The sequence below is a fragment of the Alligator sinensis genome, unplaced genomic scaffold (assembly GCF_000455745.1).
Source record: "Alligator sinensis unplaced genomic scaffold, ASM45574v1 scaffold323_1, whole genome shotgun sequence".
NCBI lineage: Eukaryota > Metazoa > Chordata > Crocodylia > Alligatoridae > Alligator > Alligator sinensis.
The window spans coordinates 392,719-408,041 of record NW_005842483.1 but is presented as its reverse complement, the minus strand read 5'-3'; the positions used below and the strand labels follow the sequence as shown (position 1 = coordinate 408,041).

The following is a 15,323-nucleotide window of genomic DNA, read 5'->3' as shown; positions in this document are numbered from 1 at the left end:
CCAAAACCAACGGCCAAAAGCTGATAGAGAGTAGATTTAGGTTGGACATCAGAAAAAACTTCTTCACAGTTAGGGTTGCCAGAATCTGGAACAGGCTTCCGAAGGAGGTTGAGGGGGTCTTCAAGAGGAGACTGGACTGGACTGGACGAGCACCTGGCTGGGGTCACATGACCCCAACACTTTTTCCTGTCACTGGCAGGGGGTTGGACTTGATGATCCTTTGAGGTCCCTTCTGACCCCAGCATCTATGAGTCTCATAATGAAAATTTCTAACTTCAGAGAGATGCATATAAATTCTATTGGTGTCCCCAGGAGCTGTGGGTGTGTCCCTACAGTGAGGATTTGGGCAGCTGGAAACAAGTACCATAAGAAGTAATTGTTGAGATACTTATTAAGAATAATCTATTATTCAAACAGGAAAAAGAACAGGTCTAAAAGTCAAACAAAAAAATTAACAACATTTTCATTCTTAAAAAAAAAACCCCAACAATAACAACAAAAACGTCAACATTTTGATTACAGGATTCAAGCAGGAAATGTTCAAGTCCCTTTTCCCCTCACCTGTGAGCCAACTGGTTTAAGCTAAAACCAAATGAATGATCAAAACCAACTGTTTTCATTTAATTACACTTGTTGGAGGATTCAGTGTTGAGGCTTATATTCCAAGACATGTTTCTTAAATTCAATTGCTCAATGAACTTGTCTACCATAGTGGTGTAAATGTGCATCTGAGAACAGTCAACATTAAGGATGTTGGTGTACTTTTCAGGCTATTCAGCAATACCTTCTTGTAAAAGCACAGAGCATAGGAATGACACCAATCAACACTGCCTGTGAATCCAGTCCGTCAAACATACTGAGAGAAAGATAATATCAATCCAAGTGTAGCCAATATACATTGGTCTGTTGTGCTACAGCATGCTTATCAGGATAGGACACCAGACAGGTGGTCTGAAGGAAAAAATAGGGATGATAATCAGGAAAAGCATGACAAATAAGAGAAAGAAGGAAAACCAATATCCTTTGAGCACCTGAGTCCTTGAAGAGAAAGTAAAATACATACATTGAGCCAGATGTGAACAGATCTTTTTAGCAGCAGGTGAAGGCTTTCATTACATACCATTTTCCAATGCCTGATCTTTTATCAGCTAGATCTAGATCTAGATCTAGATAGATAGATACTTTTAGCCCCAGTACCTGGCTAGGATCCAATAACCCTTCTTAACTCTCATTCCTTTTGAATTCATCTCAACATTTGTTCCAAATTGACCTGAACTAGGAAGTAGTTAACAAGTTTGAAAAGTGCTGATCTTCTCCCATTCAAAATCAGTCTTTCTCCCAGAGGAGACCTGCAGAGAGCCAATTAGGCAGGCTAAACAAACACACCTAATAAATGCCATGTGAACTGTGTTAAATGGACAGATCTGTGGTCAGACCTTGCCTACTAATCTTTCTTTGTGTTGGTAATTGCCCAAAGAGCAATAAAAACTCTAAAACCTACGGATTTAATGGCAACAGATAAGTCTGATGGATGATTAACATTTCCTGGCCCTTTGCAGCCTGTAAAGTGCAGAGAGCCATGTTTCCATTCCAGTCCCAGCACTTTTTATAACAGAAAGACAACAATTGCCTTGTATCATTTTCTTCATAGACAGAACTCCCAAAAAGTGAACGTTACCCCTTTTTATAGGAAAATAAACCAGAACCGAATGAGCAACAGTGGAGAGTTTTACTTTTCTAGTAAACCATTTAGTTCCGAATCATTCTCTAGTACTGTCCCTACTTCTTTGAAGCATTTGGTCTCAGTCACTGAATCAGTAAAGGTCACCAAATAGGTAACAATAATAGATTTATCAGGAACAAAAAAACTCTCATCCAATCACCCTAACTAGTTAGCAATAACAAGACCCCATTTAGGACTCAAGTCCCTCTCTAAAGAGAGAACTGATTCAGAAAAGTATCCCTTTTTGGGACAGTACTTAAAACAGGTTGTTGAATTTAAGTGTGTGCTTAAGATCCAGTTAAGTCAATAGGACTTATACACCACACTTAAAGGCATGGTTCCCTGAATCAGGGTCAACTACTGCAGCTTCTATCTAAGGATCTCAACATGATTAACAAGCAATGAATGAAACTGAGATTTAAGGCACACAACACCTTTCCCCTTGAGATATCAAATGTCTTGCAAATATCAAATATCTCTAGGGGTTTTTTTTTCCAAGTGACCTGGTGGGTGTTTGTCAGGCCTTAACCACACCTACCCTTGAATACAAAGCAAATTTATTGTCTGATCTGTAACAAAGTCAAGGCTGCGATTTTGAAGGAGCATTTTCAGGTTGTTATGCAAACAGTTCCCAAAGGATTTCAATTGGATTTGGGCACCTAAATCCCTCAGGCCGCTTGGAGAATCTCCCCTAAAGGAATATGAGCTTGATCTAAAGCTTATTATATTTCTGAACCAAAGGATGATACTGGAGCACTTAATATATCTCTACAGGCATTTTAAAAAAGTTTTTGAGGGTGGTCTGGAAGAAGAGTTCTCCGCTGCCTGAACTGTGGCCTCTGTGTCTGGAATGATTCAGATCAGATATTTCTTGTCTGCTCTGACAAGGGCCCATCTTGGGAAATTGATGATATCTGAGCTCTACTCTTTGAGGTAGCTTCCTATAATTCTTTATAAATTTGTCATGTTTTGGCCAAAGCAACAAAGGTGACATTCCTTCTTGAAACTCTCATCCTTCAAGCATGTCTCCCCAACAACTCAAGTCATTATGGACCACCCAGGAGCAGGGACTCCTCAAGGGATGGAAGCCATGGCAATCATCAGTATTTGTTGTTTGTTTGCTCCTTCCTAAACAAACACTGAAAGTTTTGTGTTGCTTTGTAAAACAGTACATAAAAAGTTATGGACATGTTATCTAATGGAGATCTCTCCTAAATATTTTCTTTATAGACATTAAGGATTTTGATGTTTTAATCATTGGAGCCAATAAAGCTTGTGGCAAGAGTTTGCAGAAGAAGGCCCTAATACGATGGCCTTTATTCATCAGACTCCATCTTCCTGTGATGTATTCAAAAAATCTTGATTGTAACTAAGCAGTTAGCATGCTAAGTCTACTTCCTATTAGCCAGACTTAATGTTCCCCCATCAGTCTGCATCTACCTGTGCTGTGCCTTGTTACATACTTAGATTGTACAGTCCTTTGGACAGGGTTAGTCTTTTTGTTCGGTGTTGGTATGGCAAGCCCATGACTAGCTACACTCATTAATACTAGTTTGTATACTTCATTTTGTAGGAAAGGTGCTGAATATTCTCAAGCCCCATTGAACTGTGTGAGAAATTAAGATGTTCAGTAACTAACAAGACAAACCTGAAGCAATACTAATTACTTGATACTTAATGAGATGTGCCCTGGAATTTGATGACAAACTGACCGCAGGATCCATTGTTTCCTGATAGATTATCAAAGCATATTATTACTCCCTCAGAGACCTATTTTTTCATTTTGTTGAGCATGAAAGCAAGTAATCCAAAATGTTCTGAGAATACAGGTCGTGCCTTTGACAGTAAACTTTAGTAACACCAACTTTCATAAAATACTCTAAATGTACATTTTTAAAACTGCACATGTTATTGTGGGCTATTTTTACAATTTATTGCCCTGACAGCACATGGCGGGGGAGAGAGACTAAGAATGTAGGCTGCATTTTTCCATGCTATATTTAAGGTAATATCTAGATTCCAATGAAGTTACTTAAGACTTTTGTTTCTGATTGGGAAAATAGTCCCAACTTTATTACAGGGATTTTTTTTCTCTCTCTCTTCCTGTACTTTCTGCAGACTATTTATTGAATGTACAGCAAAATTATGAAAAAGAGTTCCCGCAATAAAAAATGCATTATGGGCATAATTCTAACCTGTCTACACTATGGGTTAGAAATGCACAGTTTACATTTGCTTTGGAAAAACCCAGAAGAAAATTCAACTTAAAAAAAATAAAAACACTTTATTTCCCCCCATAAAAATGTCCATTTCACCATAAAGCCTCGGTGAACATTTTTCAGCTAATCTGGAATACCACCCAAGAGTATTGCATCCCAGCAGCTGTGTCTACATGAGACACTGACTGTGCATTTGTTACTGTGCAGTCATTTAGTACTTGCATACCGAAGTAATCAATAACTGCAGAGTAACTGGAGCTACTGCGACTACTGGAGCTACTACTCCGGCCACAGTAACTGGAGCCATGCAGCCATCTCTGCATGGCTCCCTGGTGATGCTGACTGTGCAGTAGCTCATTACTACTGAGCAGAAGTGTCACATCACGGTTTGTGCTGCGGGATGCTACTGCGCAGTAGTAGTGAGTTACTGTGCAATTAGTGTCTTGTGTTGATGTGCCCAGTTAATGTAAAGAAAACACAATCTGTTAATATTTTGCTTTCCCAAAGAGGTGTTTTCAAAAGGCTATAGATGTGAGAAGACATATTATTGGCTGCATAGCTAATAATTCAATTGTAACTTCCAATCTGTGTAAATTCAGAAGGAGTGGCAGGGCTATCAGATGATTTATGGGCCCATGGTGCTGTGAATATGCAAATAAGAATGTGCTGTGATTTTCAAGATGACAGACTGCAAAAATGAGGCAGTCTAGGTGGCAGCAAATCTCTCCCTTGAAGAAGGGAAAGCAATCAGACCATTCAAACACATGCCACATGCTAGGACTTGGAAATTAGATTTAAAGAAGGTTAAAAAAGAGAGGAAAAAAAAAATCATTCAGATCATCACCCCAACTCTATCAGATCCTAACAGACACTATCACCATCCCAGGGGGATGGAAATAAACACTGTGAATAGCATCTTGGCTTTGACATTCTGCATGTCTCATTGAAATCTAAGCGTGATTCTGGCATAAGAGAAGCATCATCTGGGATAGAGCTGCACTCCTCTATGGCACCCTTGGGTATAAAAGGCAAACATGGTGCATTTTGTGCTCTTCTTATCTGTGACACCCCCTTCCCTCCTCTCCCCCCTGCCCCTGCTGCCATTTATAAGTTAATAAAGATGCTTGAATTTGCACCACTGGCCAATGTTATTTCCAGATGCCCGAAGGACTTGAGCATGTAGAAATAACCACTAGGTTCATTACATTATGGTGGGGTTTTTTTTGTTAGGGTTTTTTTTTCCTCCGTCTACACTGATGAGCACAGAATATTTAGGCTAGAAATTGTTATGTGTTAGGATCCTTTCTGGTAGGGGATTTAAGGAAAAGGTGAAGCCAACTAGCTTATGAACACTCAAAAGTAAGGCAAGTGATTTCACGACAAAAGATTAGCACGTGGAAAGTGCCTGCCAGGATGGATTTTCATAAGGAAGAGTGTCAAAAGTTCCAGTCTATCTAAAGGAAATCTACTGATGCATTTGAGCATACACCATCTTCTCAAGTGCAGATGGACCAAGGAGTGGAATATATTGATATGGTTTAAAAATAATTAGGGTAATATAAGAATTGAGGTTTTTGCAGCAGAGCAAGAAGTAGAGGTCTCACCTAATCACGTTTCCTTGCTATTTCTATACACTGTAGCCTAGAAAAATGCCCTCTTTTCCCAACTCAGATTCCAACAGGCCTAAGGAATGAGTGGAAATATCTTTAGTGCAAGTCAAACTAAATGAAAGTGCTCCAGGAGGTCAAAATGATCATTTGTAATAACTGTCTTGCCATTGCTGCAGTCTCCCAGGAGTGCAGGGAGATGATCAAAGCAAAATCATTGTGGTTTTTTTTTTTTGGCTGCCATCTGAGTAATTCTAAAAAGGAATGGTTTATAAGGAAGATAACACAAACCAGTTCAGAAAGGCCAACACAGCTCTCTGTAGGTTACAGACCACAAAGGAACAGTGAAGTTGTGTGCAGAAAAGTTTTCCAAGAAGCTCAGCATTCAGCAACTCCCTCTGTGGCCACGCAACGCTGAGCTCTTTGGAAAATTTAATATTTAATTCTTCTATCCTGTGGAAAAATCTTGAAACATATGGAACCTGCCGAATTCAAAGACAGAAAATGAAGTGTGCAGCTGAGTGAGAGGGGGAAAGAAATGATCATGTTGTGAAGAGTGCTCTCTTTAACCAATACAGTTCAATGTGGTTCTTTACTCCTTTCTAGTATTTGAACTACATAGAAGGGTTTGTGAGTCTTCCACAGACTGTAGTAAAGTCTGTAGTAGACCTGTCTTATGGCTAACAGCTGGACCTGGCTGTCAACTCAATTCCCAGAACTTCATGCTTAAGATCTAAACATCTTGGATTGTATCCCTGTGGACAGCTCATTGAGAAACTATATCTAAATATTCTAGGTTTTTTATAGCATAAACACGATACCATAGGGAGGCATATGGTCCAATATTTCCAAAAATGGAAACAACTGAATAGAACTCACAGACCAGGAAAACCCCTGGCTGAGGATGCAAACCTAATGGTCACTCTCTTCATAATGTATAGAAAGCAAAATGCAAGCTCTGAATGACTTCAAAATCCTATTTCAGATGTGTATGCTGAACCTACCTCTAGAAACTAAATGTAAGAAATATATTTGCCAAAAGGTCTGCATTGTAAAGACATGTCCATGAGTAAAAGAAGACATCAAATAAGCACCCTCTAGTTGATCGCTGACCAGAACACCTATGCCGGGTACCGCCAGAATGAAATGTTTAGCTGGAAGGAATTACACTTTCCTAGTTCAGATAAGCAGGTCATAAGATACTACATTACCATTTGTCATCTTGGCTTACGATCCAAATTAACCAGTACGGTTTGAGATGCAGTTAGCTATTTTGGGGCTAAAACAAAAAGCATAAAACGTAAGGCATAAAACATAAAGCTTTGTTTTATGAGGTGGCTGGCCCAGTTGAATCAGACAAGATACAAGAAAAAAATAACAGCTTCACTATTGTGAAATTAGAAAAGTAGGACCTGATGCCTCCAAGAAACTTAGCCCTGGCCCTGCCCCATGCACCAAGGTAAGACAAAGAAGCAGTATGAGGGAGGGACATTAGGAAAATAATTGGGAGAGAAGTTTTAAATGATGTGAGAAACATCCCATTGTTTTTGCTGAAGAAACATGGGGCCTAAGGCAGCAAGGGGTTGTGGGCCTTCAACTCCTGCTAGCAAGACTAGAGGACTTCTGTGACATCCATGCTGTAAATAGACATCACATGCATTCAAGGAGAAAGCCTTTTGTCCAGGGATCCTACAGATGTACAAGCCCGCAGTCCCACTACAAGTGCCTCTGTAGTTTGCGAGAAAACCTGCTGATGTTTTTTCCCCAGGACACAGCTGTGTGCCTCTGTAAGGTTATTGTGGGTCATTCCCAGTCAGGCTGTGTGTTCTCACTGACCACATAGGCCAGGTACAGACATTACACTTTTACCAGTATAAGTGACTGGAAACTGGTCTATACCCGTAACAGAACAGACGTTTGGCGCACACAAACTGATTTAAAAATGGTGAAACCTGGTCTAAGATTTGCCTCCCCCGGCAAAGGGTGAACATGTGTTCTGTTCACTACCGATTTAAACTACGTTGCTCACAGAAAACTGCATCACTTAGATGAATTCCTCCTTGGGCTTTTTGAATGCCTGCTCCTAGCCCTATTGGCAGAGGAGCAGCAATGCAGCTTGGAAGGATGACGTGAGTAAACGGCTATTGCATGCCTGTTCTGATCTGGGTTGAACCCTGGGACAATCAGGCCTGTGTCAAATGAGAAGTTTATTTGCAGTCCCAGAGTGTCAAGCAAGATCAGGTCTCTTCTGGGTTTCTTGGCGTGAAACAAACATATAGTAAGGGGGAGCTCCTCCTCCAAAGAGTTTGCAGCCACAGTAGAAGACACACAAGAGGCAAGGGGAGTATGATTACCTCCACTTTAAAGATGGAAAAAATGGGGCATAGAGAAACTAATTAACTTATCCAAAGCACAGGTTTCTTACAGACAGAAACAGAACCCGGTTCTTACACCGGTACCTAATGCCACAGAACCCTAAAGGAGGTGCTCTGCACCTCACAGAATGAGACCCACGTTTGATAACTTCATGGCTCTGCCTTTAGACTGAAATAGTTTTTAGGGGCAAATTGCAGATCTTTGTTTGATGTGGGTAAACTTCTGAAATTAAGGGTTTGGGATAAATCCTGAAGCCATCTGTGTTTCATCTAGGTTTGGCACTATTCCTACTGACCCACAGGGACACATTTTTAAAGAGCCTCCTTAAGAGCACCCACATCATTTGCAATCATGGCCATGTTGAAGGCACAGAATGGAAACAAATTTGCACAGTCACTTGATGATAAATTATCTGTGCACTGGTAAATGAATGCTTTCATGAGGGATTTGCAGGCATTAGAAAATTAGGAAATCCTCTCTCAGCTATGACTGTGGAGTCAGGGTCAGGAGTTCCCTACTGCTGGGGCATTGTCTCCACCCCAGCAGCAGGCACAATGGGACTGTCTCTTGGCCTGGTGCTCTCGGCCACCCTCTGGGCTAGCACCCAGCAGGAGCCTGGAGCTCCCCCTGGTGGCCACAGGGGTACATTGCTGGGCTGCAGGGACCTGGGAGCAAATCTGCTCCCTAATCCTCACATGTGTAGACACCTACCCAAAAACATTTACTGGGCGCATCTACACACTGCCATATGGCGATGTTGCTAGGTACCGTGCTTTAGTACTTCCTTTTGTAAGTACTAAAGTACAGCGCAGTATGAGCTGTTATTGTGCCACGCGGGTAAATTTCCCAGCTATGTCACCATAGTGGCACACTATACTGGGGAAGTGTGCCGCTATGCCAACATAGCTGGTGATCATATGTAGACCTTCATGATTGCTATGTCACCATAGCATGCTGTACAGTGATGTAGCACATTGCTATGTCTCTGTAGGGTGAAATCTAGTAAATCTAGGCTGAAGTAAATGCATGTGTAGATGCACCCATAGAGCAGCAATATTAATAGTTATACGCAAATACCTCTTGTCCAATCCAATCCCTGGGGTCCTGTATTGAGCTCATATGGACCTAAGGATTAGAATTATAAATTCCAGTTAGGCTAGGGACAAAAATTACACATAAACCGGTATAAGTGATTCAGAATCCATTCAGAGCTGTAACACAACAGAAATTCAGTGCACATAAACCACTTTCAAAAGGTCTGAAACTGGTTTTAAGATAAACCTGGATGGATGTAGCATCAGACTTAACAGATTTAGGTTAAATCAGCCTACTGAACTTCTGTCCCAGATCCCCTCCATATTCAAGTTAACTCAAAGTCCCCCAGCATCCCAGATTGCTTTGCACTTTCCCCTAAGCCCCCCCTCACAGGGTGGGGAGGCAGACCTTGGCCCTAGCAGGGACATGTGCTCTAGCAGCCTCTGGCTTCTGGCCTGGGCCACTGCAGTCATGTGTCTGCATTTCTAGACTCAAAACTGAATGTCTGTTCACTTGTTTATCGGTTCAATCTATGCAGTTTATACTAAGCTGTGAAGATTGAATTGATTCAGCCTCAGGCTTTTTGACAGTCTGTTCTTAGCCATTATGTTTTGCCTTTGGCATTGAGCTCTAAGATGACATTTCTATCAGGCTCAGCTGAACAGTTTCTGATTAACAGCTCCTACTGCATATCCTGTTTAAATTAAACCACTTGGATTAATACTAATTTCAAACTGCCTGATCCTTCTTGAAAAGCCACGTATGGATTAGACATAGCCAAGGCTGTTTTGGAAGGAGTTTAAATTAATTGCTTTGTGTACAATTTAGAATTTAGCAGAGTCTTGTATTTCAAAGCCATCACCATGCCATTACCACAGGGAAAAAAAATCCAAAAAACCCCCAAATGCCAGAATCCATAAAAATGTGAATGGAACAATTACAAATTCTGCATGATAAAACACACAATGATCCCCTTGAGAAACAAAATCTACTAGTGTGTAGCAGCCATTTCCAGTTAAACTACTTCTATGATTCCATTATAAAGTACTATTTCTGCAAGAGTTTTGTATTCTTAGCCATGGAAACTGACCCTAGATTTATCCTTGTCGTTTAGGAGCCCAGACAGAGAACATGTATTTCCAAAAAAAATAAAAATAAAGAGGGTTTGGCCTTTCTTCACTGAATTAGTTCAGAGAAAGTGTTCATGCTTCAGAAATAGTTTCTCTCCAACATCAGAAGTACAAAAATCATCAATGATCCAAAAAAACATTAGAAATTATGAGCAACCATGATGCAAATTAAACAAAAAATAAGGTCCACTGAGGGGAAAAAAAATCTTGTTGAAAACATGCAATAAATAGATTTCCTATATGCTTTTAAGTGCCTGTACCTTTAGACTATATAACCACTGATGAGCATACCAGACAGAAGCAGTCTGGACAAACTACTGTTGCGACGAACACCGCGGCATTCCAACAACGTCAATGAAGCATGAATGCAAAGGAATGTTGGTTTGGGGGATCCTATCCCAGGATCCAGGAGGTTTGACTTACCCCCTGATTTTGGGAGAGATTTTGAGTAAATTAGGCTGTTGTTTCCAAAACAGCTTAACGGATTATGACACTTAAATCCCACTGAAAATGAATGAGATTTCCTGACCTTAGGATCCTTTTAAATGACCAACCTTTATTCTCTCTCTGGCTTAGTTTGCTATATGTGCAGTTAGAACGATATTTCTTGCTACCCACTTTTGTTTTCCTATTCAGGTTATAAACTCTGTGTTAGGGACTGTCTCATACCATGTGTAACTACACAATGGAAAATGTCTGTGATCTCAGATGAGGCTCTCCAGATGCTAATATAGTATAAATGATAATGGTGTGACCACAACTAGTGGCAAAGGGGTTAATCCTATTCAGTGCTCACCTAAATAGATAGCTAACACAGTAGACAAGAACAGTGGTGCAGAAGGTAAATGAGATGTCCTTGGAAATTATATACTCCACTAGAGCAGATCAGCTCTGAAACAACTACCATGTTGTCTAGGGCTGCCGGGTATAAGATACTCTGGTTAAAGCTGTGCCTATGTAATTATTTATAGAACAGACTGCAATGCTTCCTTTGGAGTCATTCCAGAAGCCAGCTACCGTTGGAGGAAATTAAATAACAAACCCACGTTTAACGTTATTAAAATGAGATTAACCTAGTGGCAAAACTCTGTGCTGCCATTTATGAGACTTCTGTTTGAGTACTATTCAACATCTCCTGCACCCACACAGCAAGGCTAGCAAGAAAGCAAAGACTCTCTTCCAGAGAGGGAGAAAGAAGGAAAGCTCCTCAGAACCTACTTTCCAAGATTTTTCCTGACCAAGGAGCAGTACTGTGCCACCATTATCTATTGAGGGGGTCCATGGAGTCCTAAGTTTAAAAGCCACTAATCCTTGCCCCTCCTCAACTTCCTTACAGAAAAAAAGCTGTGAGGTGGCTTTCTTAGAGGGAGATGATCCTACTGGGATGTGACTAACCCACTGATACAAACCTTAGGAGTAAAACATACTCTGCTTCATTGCTCCAACCACTTGAACAACCACCTCTTCAGTGTAGATTGAAGGATGCTGGCACATCTGTGCTCTTCTGTATCAGGCATTTTCTTTATTGCAACAGGCACTTGTTTGGAGACAGAAATTTCCTACTTGAATATCAGGTCTTTCTTCACCAAGCCTTCACAGGTAACCGAAGGGCAGGGCAAGAACATGCCCGCCTTGCTGGGGCATAGCAGCAGTGGTGGCTGCCCAGCCGCCTGCCTGCTGGCCCAAGCTGCTCCCTGTCCCTGCCCGACTCTGAGACTTTTGACCAACTGGCCATGGCTGAGTTATAGAAGATGGGAGTGTCCCAGTTTGCCCAAGACATATGGTCACTCTAGTCATAAGATGCTTTCTAAGGGTGCCTCACAATATTAGTACTGTTAAGTGTGCAAACACCTGCACACAATTCACAAGAGAAACACAAAGATTTCAAATAGGAATCCAGAGTGTCAGAAATATTCAGACATGTTGTAGTCTTTTTCAGTTCTTTGAAACAGAAGTATTTTTCCATAGTCAGAAAACAAGTAAAATTTGTTTTTGAAATGGGGTGTCGCTAAATTCAGAAAAGTTATGGAGGGGAGCCTTGAGTCTAAAAAGGTTGAGAAGCTTAAGTCTAGAGCCACTCTACCTTCTTCAAAGGGATAGGTCAGTTGAGAGTGCAACAATGGGCCCTAACCCCTCTCTACATCAACTAGAAGATGCAGTAGAGTGAATCCTGCATCCATGCAAAGGATGAGTAGCAATAGCACATTGACTGCTCCCATGGAGTTACTAAGGGAAAACTCACTTATGGCATGTCTACACCTGCATTTAAGTGCACCTAAATTTAATGCGCATTAGCTTAATGTGCATTAAGTCGGTTTAGGCAGGCATCTACATGTGCAAGTATTAAAGTGCATTAACGCTGTGTCCCAAGTCAGTCCTCACACACAGCGTCAATGTGCTTTAACATGTCTACATGTGTGTTAATGCGCTTTAACTATTTATGCCTAAATTTGATACCTGCACTTGCCCAGTTCCTGGAGTCTCTCCTCATAGGGCCTATCCTCCAGGCCCCTAATCATATGGGTAGCCCCTCTTTGTACCCTCTCAAGCTTATCTACATCCTTCCTGAAGTGTAATATGCAGAACTGGACACAAAACTCCAGTTGTGGCCTCACCAACACTGAACAGAGAGGGAGAAGCAGGTCCCTGGATCTATTGGCCACACATCGGCTGATACATGCCACATTTTTATTTGCCCTGATGGCAACCTCATTGCACTGTTGACTCATGTTCATCTTCTGGTTGACTGTGACCCTCAAGTCCCGTTCAGATGCTGTGCCAGCCAGTATACCACCACCCATCATGTAGTCATGGTGAAGGTTCTTCCTACCCACATGAAGAACCCTGTACTTCTCCCTGCTAAACTTCTTCTGATTCCACCCTTCCCATAAAACTGCTCTGTCAAGGTCATCCTGGACCCTTACCCTGTCCTATGATGTGTTCATGTTTCCCCACAGCTTAGTATCATCTGCAAACTTAATCATTGAGCTTTATACTCCCTCCTCCTCCAAGTCATTAATAAATATGTTAAACAGCATGGGTCCAAGCACAGATCCCTGGGGGGCACCACTGGAGATGGACCTCCAGGATGAGGCAATCCCTTCGATTACAACTCTCTGGGATTGGCCTCTAAGCCAGTTGTCCACCCACCTCACTGTAGACTGGTCCAGCCTAGTACCCTCCAATTTAGTTGAGAGAATCTTGTGGGAATCTTGTGCCTTCTTCAGGCATAGGAATGAGAGGAGCTAAAAGTGTGATAAAAGATATCACATCTACTCAAAGAACCTTGTCTGTCTTGTTTTGCATCTAATATTTATGTAAGAAGCATATAACATGGCATTACACAATAGTTATATATATCCATCCAAGTTCAGGAGGGGACCCATTTCAGGAGGGGATACGCAAGTATCAAAAAACTCCTAAAAACTCGTTTCTGATGCCACTGGAGTTAAGGCAATTTACTGAGTTCTGGATAAACAGAGATAATCCTCAAGTGATTTGGATCCATAATTCAGAATTAGTCATTCTGTCCTCATGATCTGATACTTAATCTGTCATGTAATATAGTGTTAATGGTATATAATTAGAGTCAAATAAATGATGTCTCAGTCTGCGTTACTTCATTAACAGGAGATGACAGATACACTGTTTTCCAGTATTTTCCTGAGATCCTGGCTATGTAAAAATGGATTTGTACCAAATGTGTCTCCAGCTTGTGACTTGGTGGGATGCTGCCACTTTTTTTTGCAGCATATAGGCAGGCTCTGATATATATTAGGTGACTACAAAACCTCTTCATCCCTATTCTTAATGATACCCCTCCAAGAAGAACTATACAGCATCAAGTCCAGGCTGGATATGCCCTGAAGTAAAAATGCTCCATGCCCCTTTCCACTCATGCAAGGACACCAAACAAAATCTGCGTCATCCTACTCAAAGACTGACAAAGCACTTTGGGGACTAAGATGCTTGGTTGGTAACTGTATCTTGGAAACTATTAGGAAAATCTCAGATACAACTTACAAGAGCTGGGGTATAGTAGGGCTTAGAGCTGTGTGGAAAGCTTTCTATGAGCCAACTTAAGACAATAGCTCCACTTCCCTACTTCTACATGTGGGAGGAGCAGACGATGCACCCTGGTGAAGGGGTTACTGATACCATAACTCTGTGTACCCTCATGCACTCTCAGAGGCATTGGGCCTCATTTTGAGATTGAAAGCAGCTAAGAAAACCAACAAAGCCAGTAGGAAGTGCATAAGAAAGCTAGGCCTATTGTGCCACCAGGTGTTACTTCCAGGACTCAGGCCCTCCAAAAAGACAGATGATCAAAATCAAGGTCAAGATTAGAAGTTTGTGAATGCAAAGCAGGATATTGCAACCAAGAAAATCTGCCTCTTTTGTTGACTATCCATATTTGTTTAATCTCAGTCACCACGGAAGATACTGGCAAAGCATATTCCCTACCAAATGGAGAGAAATAAAGGGCTCCATTGCAAGCTGAGCGTAACATTTATTTTGGTTGTGCAATTGAGTCTGAATTCATGCGATAGAGTAATCCTGCTGATGAGGTCATGTGATCCTCTGAAGGGGCTTCTTTGTACCTTGATGCTATTTAGCAATGCTTTGTCTGTTATCAAGCATCTGATTAAACTCACAAAAGCAGGGTCTTTAAAAAACAGTCTCACGCAGAATCGAGAAGTGAATAAATAGATTGGTTTTCTTTTTCTTTGCTTTATCTGACAAAGGAAAAGAGGACAATAATATGGGAAAGGGGACATTATAGAAAGGTCTGTTGTTCTCAAATGGTAAGTGGTACTCACGGATACTAATCTACTTTAGACTTTTCTACAAGGCCCACCACTGTTGGGGATGATAATGATGCACATTTCTATAGCATATTTGGCAATGAAGAATCCCAGTGTGCTTTCTAAATTGTACAAACATTACAAGATCAGTCTGAATTACCACTGCTATGCAGCCACCTATGGGACAGAACACAGAATCCTTTTGTACTGGTGGGATCCTAATTAACACAGCAGTTTTTCTTTTATTTTTGACACAGATAAATTGTGATTTGCCCAGTCTGACCTGAACACTAAAAGCAGCACCTCTTCCCCTGGATCAGACCCCTGCACTGTACAGCTTGGATGGTACTTCCAGCAACACCATTCTGGGGAGCAGATTCAACACTGACTAGGAAAGAAGAGCAAACCATAACTTACTGGCCATCAGA

General features: G+C 41.2%; 1 protein-coding gene across 4 annotated transcripts in view; it reads right to left on the bottom strand.

Moving 5' to 3' along the window:
- Positions 1-15,323, bottom strand: part of TNC (tenascin C) — an 85,672-nt gene that overhangs the window by 54,927 nt on the left and 15,422 nt on the right. The gene's annotated exons all lie outside the window — the stretch shown is intronic.